The sequence below is a fragment of the Odocoileus virginianus genome, chromosome 26 (assembly GCF_023699985.2).
Source record: "Odocoileus virginianus isolate 20LAN1187 ecotype Illinois chromosome 26, Ovbor_1.2, whole genome shotgun sequence".
In the NCBI taxonomy this organism is placed as follows: Eukaryota; Metazoa; Chordata; class Mammalia; order Artiodactyla; family Cervidae; genus Odocoileus; species Odocoileus virginianus.
The window spans coordinates 24172176-24182907 of record NC_069699.1 but is presented as its reverse complement, the minus strand read 5'-3'; positions in this window follow the sequence as shown (position 1 = coordinate 24182907).

The following is a 10732-nucleotide window of genomic DNA, read 5'->3' as shown; positions in this document are numbered from 1 at the left end:
CTTTGATTTCCTTGCTGTCAAAAGGACTCTCAAGAGTCCTCCAGGACTACAGTTCAAAAGCATCAATTCTTCGGTGCTCAGCCTTCTTTATCATCCAACTTTCACATTGATATACATTTTTATATTCTTTTCCATTATGATTTATCACAGGATATTGGATATAGTTCCCTGTACTATCCCATAGGACCTTATAGTTTATTCATTCTATATATAATAGCTTACATCTCCTAATCCCAAACTCCCACTCTATCCCTTCCCCATTCCCTTTTTACTTTGGCAACCACAAGTTTGTTCTCTATATCTGTGAGTCTCTTTCTGTTTTATAGATAGGTTCATTTATGTTCTATTTTAGATTCTGTACATAAGTGATATCATACAGTACTTGTCTTTCTCTTTCTGACTTATTATGATAATCTCTAGGTCCATCCATGTTGCTGCAAATGGCATTATTTTGTTCTTTCCTTATGGTTGAGTAATATTGCATTGTATATATGTACCACATCCTCTTTATCCATTCATCTGTCAATGGATATTTAGGCTGTCTCCATGTCTTCACTATTGTGAATAGTGCTGCTCTAAATATACAGGTGAATGCATCTTTTTGAATTATACTTTTGTTTGGATATATGCCCAAGAGTGTGACTGATGGATCATATGACAATTCTATTTTTAGTTTTATGAGGAACCTCCATACTGTTTTCCACAGGGCTGCACCAGCTTTCATTCCCACCAATAATGAAGGAGCATTCCCTTTTCTCCACATGCTTTTCAGCATTTGTTATTTTTAGACATTTTTAAGGATGGCCATTGTCAGCATTTTTGGGGCTCCAAAATCACTGCAGATGGTGACTGCAGCCATGAAATTAAAAGACGCTTGTTCCTTGGAAGAAAAGCTGTGACCAACCTAGACAGCATATTATAAAGTAGAGACATTACTTTGCCAACAAAGGTCTGTCTAGTCAAAGCTATGGTTTTTCCAATAGTCATGTATGGATGTGAGAGTTGGACCAGAAAGAAAGCTGAGCGCTGAAGAATTGATGCTTTTGAACTGTGGTGTTGGAGAAAACTCTTGAGAGTCCCTTGAGCAGCAAGGCGATCCAATCAGTCCAATCTAAAGAAATTAGTCATGAATATTCATTGGAAAGACTGATGCTGAAGCTAAAACTCCAATACTTTGGCCACCTGATGCGTAGAACTGACTCATTGGAAAAGAACCTGATGCTGGGAAAGATTGAAGACAGGAGAAGGGGACGACAAAGGATGAGATGGTTGGATGGCATCACCGACTGTATGGACATGAGTTTGAGCAAGCTCTGGGAGTTGGTGATGGACAGGGAAGCCTGGCATACTGCAGTTCATGGGGTTGTAAAGAGTCAGACACGACTGGAAACTGAACTGAACTGATTCTGAGCAGTGTGATGTGGCACCTCATTGTCGTTTTGATTTGTATTTCTCCAATAATTAGCAATGTTAAACATCTTTTAACGTGTCTATATTTCTTCTTTGGAGAAATATCTATTTAGGTTCTCTGGCCATTTATTTTTTTTACTTTTGAGTTTGGGGCTATTTGTATATTTTAGAAATTAAGCCCTTGTTGCTAGCATTGTTTGCAAATATTTTCTCCCACTCTTTAGGTTGTCTTTTCATTTTGTTTATAGTTTATTTTGCTGTGCAAAGACTTGAAAGTTTGATTAGGTCTCATTTGTTTGTTTTTCTTTTTATTTTTCCTTGGCAGACTAACCTTAGAGCACATAGGTAGGATTTATATCAGAGAATGTTTTGCTTATGATACTTTCTAGGAGTGTTTATGATGGCATGTCTTATGTTTAAGTTTTAAATGAACAGTTTTATCTTTAAAATATAATTTATTATCAACCTGTAAAATTATTTGAGAAAACACAGAATTCCTTTTACTTACACACTTACATGTAATCATGTAAGTTGGGAGCATATGTTTAAAAGAAGGAACATCATCTCTGAGTGCTCTCTGTAAGGCAGAGATAGTGGCCCCGAATCATTGTGCTTATATCTCAGTTGAGACTTGTTTTTACTTTCATGCTATTATTTTTTAACCTGCCAGTCAGTGTTTTAAATGAAAAAGAAAGTTAACAATTGGTAAGGTTGGTGTTATTTAAATGAATATAATTAGAAATATGCTCTAACATTTACCAAATTTCTCTGTTCCCTCTCTTGCTACACACAGATCAGGAGTTTCTAATGATGCTTGCTTTGAAATTATGAATTACGTATAAAATTTTTAAATCACTGGGCTTCATTTTTGTTTTTAAGAAAATCCCAGTCTTTATTTTTTTTTACTTACTGGGAATGATTTCATTATGGGCATATTAGTATTTTTTTTTTTAATATATTCAGGTTTTTCCTCACTTGTAATCTTTCAGTCAATAAATAGTGCATCTTTTCGCTTAGCAGAAGTTGCCATAATTAGCAGCTTTTACTGTTTCTAAAGTAACAGAATGTGGATAGAAGAAGAAATGACATTTAAGCGATACAGGGTGAAACACTGGTGGTTCTCCTATAATATTACAAGAAAAAAATATATCTTTCTATCTCTTTCAAAGAGAGAAGACTTTTAGTTTTTATTTTTATAATCTTTCAGTAAGTCATAAGTAATGTTTAATGAAGCCTGATTCTATTTTTGAAAATCGGGGCTTCCCTGGTGGCTCAGAGGTTAAAGTGTCTGCCTGCAATGCGGGAGACCTTTGTTTGATCCCTGGGTTGGGAAGATCCCCTGGAGAAGGAAATGGCAACCCACTCCAGTATTCTTGCCTGCAGAATCCCATGGACGGAGGAGCCGGGTGGGCTACAGTTCACCGGGTCGCAAAGAGTTGGACGCGACTCAGCGACTTAACTTTCACTTTCTTTTCATAGCTCTTGATATGCAGATAATTTTTATTTTCAAAATGGATGTCTTAAAATTTTTCTTTTCCAGTTTTTAAAGTTCTCTGTTTAACTGCTTTAAATCTCTGTCTACTTTCTGACATTATCCCTAGAGCCCCCACACACTGATGGTATTTACCTTCTGGGGATTTATTCCAGAGTAAGATCAACTATGCACCCTTGGTATCTGTCCAGAAAGTATTTGGCTCAGTTGATATTTGGGAGTTGTATTTACATGAAAATATAATAATAAATAAATACATAATTTAATGCCACATTATTTATTTTCCTAAGGCATTAGGAACATAACATTATTTATGTTTCCTAAAAGGAACAGCCCTATGATTTTATCCAGTGTCTCACCTGCAATGCAAGAGATGCAGATTCAACCGCTGGGTTAGGAAGCTTCCTTAGGAAGAAAATGGCAACCTGCTCCAGTATTCCTGCCTGGGAAATCCCATGGAGAGAGGGATGGGCTACAGTCCATAGGGTCGCAGAGTTGAACATGACTGATCTCACACACACACACACACACACACACACACACACACACACCTCTACCTGCAGATTTATGCTCTGACAACTACCTTTCTTTCTTTCTGTGCCTTTAAGTATAATTTTCATTTCTGCACATGTGGAACATTAAAAATTGCCAAAGAAAATTTAAAAAAAGTGTTTGGAGCATTAAAGAGGCACTGGAAGCAGTGAGAAGTAGACATAGAACTCCTCAAATGAAATTAACTATGTGAGAACTGTTAATGTGCAGTGATAAAGAATATGTCTGCCAATGGGGAAGATGCAAGAGACACAAGTCCAATTTCTAGGGTGAGGAAGATCCCCTGGAGTAGGAATGGCAACCCAGTCCAGTATTCGTTCCAGAAAATACCATGGATAGAGGAGCCCAGCGGGCCATGGCATCCCAAAGAATCAGACACAACTGGCTATACACACACAGGTGATATCCACATTTAACTTACTTTTCCCTGAGGGGATTCTTCAGTCTGTGTGGGTATACCAAGCTTCAAGGTGAAAGATATCTTGACTGTAGAGTTGGATATCACAGTGTGAAACTGCCAGAGAGATTAAAAATTGAGAAGAAAATGGTAGAAAGTTTTGGATACAGAAGGAAGTCCACAAATCTGCAGATAGAATCATAAATATTTCAGTTTATGTGTAAATCCACATAGCAAAACTTCAAGGAAACAAGCAGAAAGCAACTGATAGGAGGTTTAAAATATGAGCAAAGATTTTGTCATTTTCCACATTGGAGAATAAGAGTTTCGTGTTGGAGTCCTATCAAGTTGAAGTGGTTTGATAAAACTTTGATGTCTATGGAAAACTTAGAAGGGACTTACTTTAGGAATAGTCTGCAGTAAGGGCCATGCCCAAGGATCAAAGCCAAAAGCAAAATAGTCTTGCCCTAACAAATTTAATAAAAGTGTTCACAAAAGTAAAGTGATCTGTAAATAATATAAATGTGTGCTAGAAAATTCTAAGATATTTAACAGCATCTAGCATCTCTACAAATCATACAACCAATTTTTAATATAATAATATTATAAAAATCATTATATTCTTGAATATATCAGAATGTCACCATATTCAAGAGAAGAATGAGTCAGTAGAAACAGATCCAAAGATAACTCAGACATACACAGCCTTTATAACATTTTAGTATGTTAAATAATTTACAGGAAAACATGGACATGATGGGTGAAGGCACGAGTTTCTCAGGAGAGGAATAAAAAGTCTAAAAATGAATCAATTAGAAATTTCAGGACTAAAACATGCAACATTTGACTTTGTAGAAAACTTCATTAGGTGGGATTATGAGCAGACTGGCATAGTACAATAAAAGTTGTGAACTTAAAGAAGTGTTAATAAATTTAAAAAAAATCTTTGTATTTATAATTTGAAACTCTAATTCATGTTCAATTTAAAATCCAAAGCAAATACACACATATAAAAATTAAAGTGTGTGAGTTTTAAGTACTAAATATATATAAAACAACTTTCTAAATTTGAAGCAATTTCCTCTGTTTCTCCATTTCTTTTGATGTTTTCTTTTCTTATTCAGTCACCAAAGCTTGAAATCTATCAGACATGGCTCTTTTGACACCTTCAGGTAGTGAAGATTAAGTCAGTCTCATGGTAAAAAGTTTCTGTCCATTCTTTTAGTTTCTTTTTTTTTTCTGTTGACACTCCCTTCCTCCCTAAAAATAAAATGCTTCTTCTCCAAATATGAGTATACATTAATAGGTGAATAAATGAGATTATTCAGTACTTAAAAATGAAGTTTTCTCATGGCCTTGAGTAAATTAATTGAAAGGAAGATCCTCTTCTGCTCACAGAACTCAGAGCTTTTTGAAGGAGCAAGTTTTATGTGATAGACCTTACATAATACTTATTCACAACTCTACCTTTCTTGTTTGCTATTAGAATCACAGCTGTGTGTGTGTGTCTGTTTGTGTGTGTGTGTGCATGCACACGTGTGTGTTTGTATGTTTTCTTTGAAGAACAGTAGCATGTCCAACATCAGGGGATAAATAATGACTCATCTAAATGAACCTCTATCTCCACCTTTCCTGTCATGCACAACTTTTTCAATGTCATTTATAGCCATGTGAAGATTTTCTGGCCCATAAGATATAAGGAGAAATCTTATGGTGAGGGGGCCTTCAAGTAAAGCTTTAATTTCCTGATACTGACGCTGAAACTCCAACACTTTGGCCACCTGATGCAAAGAGCCAACTCATTGGAAAAGACTCTGATGCTGGGAAAGATTGAGAGCAGGAGAAGAAGGTGACAGAGGATAAGCTGGTTGGATGGCATCACTGACTCAATGGTCATGAGTTTGAGCAAACTCTGGGAGATAGTGAAGGATAGGGAAGTCTGGCCTGCTGCAGTCGATTGGGTCACAAAGATTCGGACATGACTTAGTGACTGAACAACAACAAGAAAACATAGACTCAGGAAAAAAAAAACAAAACAGAAAACTTCCCTTCTCTTCCTAATTTTGAATATAATGGTAACACTTGGCACTTGTAACTATAAAGCAATAAGCCTAAGACAAATAAAGTAAAGATAAAAAATATGCAAAACCAAAAAAGCCAATATGTCCAAAAAAATGGGCAAATTGAAAAAGTCTGTTATTCATGATTACATTATCCTCAGTTCTGAAGACCAGATTTATAGAAGTTTTTTTATACCTTAATCATCTGTGGGCCACCTTCATGATTTCCTTTCATATCAACTAAATTGATTTATTCAGCATCTTACTTGATGTGACTCCTAGTTTTACTTAAATAATTCTGGCTCCCTCTATGGAGTGCGTGAGGGCATGCTAAGTTGCTTCAGTCGTGTCCAACTCTTTGTGGCCCTATGGACTTCAGCTCGCCAGGCTCCTCTGTCCGTGGGATTCTCCAGGCAAGAATACTGGAGAGTGTTGCCCATGCCCTCCTCCAGGGGATCTTCCAGGGATCAAACCCGTATTTCTTACATCTAACCTGCATTGGCAGGTGAATTCTTTACCACTAGTGCCTCCTGGGAAGCCCTGCTATGGAGTAAAACACTTTAAATCATTAGTTTGATCCTCTAGTTGTACTTTTTAATAGGCATTAGAATGCTATTTCTGGCTTCCCAGATGGCTTAGATGGTAAAGAATCCACCTGCAAAGCAGGAGACCTGGGTTCAATCCCTGGTCATAAAGATCCCTTGGAGAAACGAATGGTTACCAACTTTAGTACTCTTGCCTGGAGAGTTCACGGACAGAGGAGCCTGGCAAGTTGCAAACAGTCAGACACAACTGAGAGACTAACACTTTTAACAGGCATTATAATAAATAAATATTAAAATAAAAATGTTCATATTTAGTTTAAGTAATACGTGTAACACATATTGAGAAACACTGCAGCAAATGTATTCCTATAAAGATTTTGTGTGTCTTAAAACCTTTCTACTTTTCCTGCTATGTTGAAGCCTCTTTTCCATTCTTTTTTTTCTCTCCCTCCCTCTCTCCTTTCCTTCCTTCTTTCCTTGTGACAAAACATATTAAACTTATTTACCATAAAGCTAAAAAATGTAATGAGTGTGAATCTTTCAACTTAAAGAGAGCTCTTACTTCATGATTACAAACAGGTAAGTTATTTTTTTCTCTTAGCTACTATAGTAAAATTCAGATTCTCTATATTTTTTGATGCATGTGCTCTTTAGATCTGAAGTAAACAATGTTGTTTATTAAAAATTAAGAATAAAAAAAATTAAGAAGAAAGGTTAGATAATATCTAACTATCTAATATCTATCTATATATTATTTAAGTTTATATAAGAATACTTCAATTTGAAGGATAATAAAGGTTAATCCTATTTTTAATAAATATAAGAGACATGACGGTAATTATTTTCTAGGAAACAGTTATGGCTATATCAAGGAAGTTAAATATAGCTTAATGTAACATTTTCAAGACTTTTAAGAATCAAATCCTAAATTTTAAAATAAGAAAATACATTGTGGATTATAGCCATTTTCATGTGTGTGATGGTTCCTTATTTCTTTTTCTCTAATTAAATTTTCAGTTGCCTCACATTGCCTGATCAGTTTTAGGTAGATGCTCATCAATGCTTGACAGCCTCCAGCATGTCATAGTCTTGTTTTATGAAGACCCTAGACAACCATTCAGAGATTGTGTGACTACAGAGAGGGCTTAAGGTGAGGCTTTAAGAATGTCAGTAACTCAGATGTTAATCTCTTCAAATCAGCTCTCATTTCATTTGCAGAAGGACAGTTTTGAAACTTGATTTCTAAGGATTTAACAATAAGTAAGTTCAGTAACATTTTTCAAACAAATATTACTGAGTAATTTTAGTGTCACATAAATGAGAAGAAATATTCTCTGATGTAAATTAATGCACAGCAATGAAAAAAAGTCAATAAGAAATTTATAGAGATGGATAAATTGGAATAAAGCAATGAAAATTTAAAAAAAAAATAGCTTTCTGGGAAAATTATAATGTACTCTTAGAATAAAGAGAAAGAAAACCACATAATTAAAAAGTGAACTTGTTTGGGTGCAAATTTTTCAACTGGAAAGATATTTTTGTAGATAAAATTATGCTTGATCTTAATTTTATACTTTTTACAGGTGAGAATATTTTGATATAAAATAAATTGAGACAGAATATTCAATTTATATAGTTAAGATGCATAGACTGACCTCAAATTCTATTCCTTTTGTTAGGTAGTTAGAATAGGGGAAAAGAGCCCAAAATGGCAATGGCTAAAAGACCAGGAAGGGAAAGCCCGCGAAAATAGAACAAAGGAAGGTCCGAAGACCAGAGTGAGAACCTCAGGTAAAACAAACAACATAAGGCAGGCCCAGGGACAGAAAAACATATAAAGAAGAGGAGCCAAAGTTCTCTCTCTCTCTCTCTCTCTCCCGCGCAATGGGGCGATCTTTTCGCGTCTTTGGATCGATGTGCCCTCATGCCTCGAAGATGGATCTTCCTGTTATTATCTAAATGAATAGAGCTATAACACTGAGCTCTAACACTGGTTTATTTAAGAGCTATAACACGGTCTGTCCTCCGAGAGCTGTGACCCGCCAAGGGGCTTTAATGTCCGTCACTCCAAATTTTTGTTGTGACGAGACAAAGAATCGAGGAACATACACTTACGTGACACTTTCATCTAGATATGTTGTGGGAGGTAAATAAATGATAACTATTCAGATGCTTGGTTAATGAGAATTCAAGTGAACAGTTTCTTTGGATACTACTTATTCTCCCAAAACCCAGACTAGTCATGAAATTTCAAAATAAACCAAAAAAACAACTTTTATAAGTTGCTTACGTGAGAGAAATCTATGGACCTATTCAAAATGTCAGTATTGTGCTCATTATGAGAAGCAGAATTCTTCAAATTGAACAGCATTTTATGGTTGGTATTTAAACAAAAGATTTTGGCTAATGTTGACTCATAGGACAATCCCACCTTATCCTATTGGCTTTTATTTAAAGCAACAGAGATTTTCTGGTTGAATCTTACTGTTTTTGTTGTCGAATCTTGTGTAGTCTAAATCTCCCATTTAATCAATTTCACAGTTGCCTCTATGTGCTGCTAAGAAATAATATATGCATATATTTTTCTCTGTTTTTATTTTCCTCTCCCATTTAACTGAAAGATTTTTCAATCTTATCAAAATGGGATTTATATGTTTGCTTCTGCTTTATTCATCTATGCTACTTTGTGATACGGAATTTGCTTAGTTGCTTTTATATTTTAAATGCAAGTATCATATCTAAGATCATATAAAGATATAGTAGGCCATTTTCTTGGTGTTCCATGGAATGACAGTTTTACAAAACCAGAAATAAATATAATTATTATCAGTATAAGTCCTCAACTAAAAACTGAAAAAAAATCTTGAATAAGAAACAAAATACTCTGAGCAGGTGATATCGTGGTCTGTGATACATATTTGTGCTGAATTAGAGGCTGCTGATGCTCCAAGTCAAACAACTTTTCAACAGATTTGATGCCTAGTTTTTTTAATAATAAATATTTATTTACATTGATTTCTCTATATACTCCTACTCAGTCATCCCAGTGATAATTATCTATATTTGAGAATCAAAGGTAAAAGTCAAAACATAAGCCAAGAAAAAAACGAGAATAGAAAAATTTACCTGTTACTTCATTAACCTGTTATCTAACCATCCAAAGTTAACATTTAAATACTTTTATTAAAATGGATTTAATTTTCCTATCTTAAACCATCTTCTTCCCTTCATGGCTTTTATTACAGTCTATACCTACATTGTGTTAGGTTACATGCTGGCCTCTGTAGAGCTTATGCCTGTATGTTATAAAGTAGGTTTCATAAGAACAGATAACTTTGTTGATTTTGCTCTCTACATCACTGGCATCTAGCATGATGCCTGGCACCTAGCAGGCATGTTGAGTGCACAAATGGCTTACGATAACGGTAGTGTAAGCCAGGCATCATCTGGTTTATGTTGCCAGGCACTATGTTTCCTGACCATAACCCAAAGCCGTGGGCTGGAGAGACATGTAAGCTCACCAATCCAATTCTCAGTAGAGGAATCCTACACCTAATTGCCTAATATTGTGCATGGTTTTTGCCCCCTGGAGCAACAGAAGTGAAAACACTAGTGCATTGACTTGAAGCCACTATCATTGCTCCATTGTCTCGTTTTTCTCTCAAACTAACCTACTAATATTCTGTTCTGCTTATTCTCTTTGAGTTCTCTAGTATAATGCTCTAGTGTTTTAATGCTTGATTGTGAGAGACAAAAGTCCTTGCTTTTAGATACATAGCGTTGCTGGATTCAGTTAATACAGGTGACTGATTACCGGGTCCGCTAGGCAATTAAGTCTAACTTGAACTAGAAATGGAATATCTTAAGAAAAACCTTAGTATGGTTCACAACAGAGAAACATCAACTTTGAATGGTTGAATGGCTTTACAATGTTACAAGTGTAGGTAATAGAAACTAAAAATGCTATTTAAAACAGTATAGAAGATTTTCATTTCTATCAAGACATCTAAACTCCTAATTTCTTTGACTCTCTGATTAGGGGGGGAAAAGTGCATCTTTACATATCTGCCTATAAAAGGTAAAAATAATAGTGTGGCCATAAAGTTTCCAGTTGTTGCTGTTCAGTCACTAAGTCATGTCCAACTCTTTTTGACCCCCATGGACTGTAGCACTCCGAGCTCCTCTATCCTCCACTATGTCCCAGAGTTGGCTCAAATCCTTGTCCATTGAGTCATGATGCTGTCTAACCATCTCATACTCTGTTGCTCCCTTCTCC